Genomic DNA, 1,918 nt, shown 5'->3' with positions numbered 1-1,918 from the left:
ACGGATGTCATAACTTTCTCTAGTTTATTTGATCGAGCCTCACCCTCAAGTCTTGTGTTTATCCCTCAGAATAGATACAAGATTTGAGATAGAGTGTTCTTTCATTTAAACTGTGAAAATTATGGGGGTCCATTTGATTTCATACTTTTCTAAACTTAAATCTATATGTAAATTAAAGCGTCCTTCCGAAGCCGGCGATAGGATTTCGATTCCGATTACCGACAGCTTCTTACGGGCAACTCACCACTCCCCCAACTTTTTATCGCCGACAGCTAACAAGTGAGTTCACATTGTTTACGAACCATGAAGCTTTGAAATTTCTCAACAGCCAGAGCAAATTAAAGGATCTGCACGCCTCCTAGGTGGAATTTCTAGCATCATTTCAGTTCATGCATAAACATAAGACAGAAAGCCAAAATCACGTAGCAGACGCACTGAACAATCATCACTATTGATTGCATCAATGTTGGCTCGTGTCGTGAGTTTTGAAGTCGTAAAGAACTTATAAGACACGGATGAGGATTTCAAGAACATCTGGGAGCAATATCAAGAGAAGTCAAGCGGACAATTCTACCGAGCAGATGGATACTTATTCCACACGAGTTAGTTGTGCGCTCCGAGACGCTCGCTGAGAGAGGCTAGTGTTCCACCGAGGATTGGTAGGACATTTCAAAAGGGACAAGACTCTCACCCTCGTGAGAGAGCATTTCTTTTGGCCTTGACTGATTGAGGGATGTGGAGCGACATGTCAAACAGTGTAGGATTTGCCAACTGGCAAAGACAAGAGAGTTGAATGCAGGGTTATACACACCATTACCAGTACCAGAAGCACCACCGTGAGCAGATGTTAGCATTGACTCTGTGGTGAGGCTCCCGAGGACACAGAGGAACAAGGACTCTGTGATTGTTATGGTGGACAGATTCTCGAAAATGACATATTTCGTACTCTGCCATCGAACACTGGATGCATCTAATATCGCTTATTTATACTTTCGAGAGATCATGAGGTTGCACAGAATTCCCACGACCATCACCTCCAGCAGAGACGTCAAGTTTCTGAGCCACTTCTGAAGGATCTTATGGAGAAAGCTAGGCACCAAGCTCTAGTTCAGTTCGTCAGCTCATCCACAAATAGACATACAAACAGTGGTAGTGAACAAGAGCCTAGACAACCCTTTGAGGTGCTTCATGAGAAAGAATATCAAGCAGTGGGATCTTATTCCTGCTCAAGCAAAGTTTGCCTATAATAGAGTTGTGAGCCAGACTATAGGACGCACTCCGTTCGAGATTTTGTATGGTGGCAATCCGCTCATGCCACTTGAGTCAATACCACTTATGTCGGCATCAAAGGCCAGCGATGACACCACAAAACAGGTTCACAAATTAAAAAAATCAACAAGCAGGTTGGCAGAGAGATTGCTAAGCAGAACGACAATATTAGACCCAGGCAAATAAATCCGGGAAAAAGATGACGTTCCAGAAAGGAGAGCTTGTCTGAATTCGACTGAAGAAGGAAAGATTTCCGTTAGGAGCATTCGGGGAGCTTAAGCCCAGAGCAAATCCCTTCACAATACTTTCAGAAGCTAAATAACAGTGACTACAAGATAGACCTACCATGAGACTACAATGTTTCGATCACGTTCAATGTTGTGGACCTGACACCGTATTTCGAGGAGCCAGAAGCTTCGACTAATGAGGTCGAAGGTTCCCCAACCTTTGCAGAATGCCACGGATCTAGGGGCCAGCTGGCCGTACGAGCAGCAAAAGAACCAGTTCGACCAGTTCAAAGGAGTTTCGATCCAGGCCCTAACTGGACTAAGCGGCATATTGGAAGGGCGACAATGCCGACAACCCTAACCCTATCTTTCCTTTTATGCTTTTTATGTATGAAGTCATATATATATATATATATATATAT

General features: G+C 43.7%; 1 protein-coding gene across 2 annotated transcripts in view; it reads right to left on the bottom strand.

Annotated features, from left to right (window-relative positions):
• LOC110023849 (BEACH domain-containing protein C2-like) overlaps window positions 1–1,918 on the bottom strand; it is a 167,368-nt gene that overhangs the window by 43,223 nt on the left and 122,227 nt on the right. The window lies entirely within an intron of this gene.

This window comes from Phalaenopsis equestris, unplaced genomic scaffold, assembly GCF_001263595.1.
Source record: "Phalaenopsis equestris unplaced genomic scaffold, ASM126359v1 Scaffold000233, whole genome shotgun sequence".
Lineage (NCBI taxonomy): Eukaryota > Viridiplantae > Streptophyta > Magnoliopsida > Asparagales > Orchidaceae > Phalaenopsis > Phalaenopsis equestris.
This window is presented reverse-complemented; position numbering and strand designations above follow the sequence as displayed.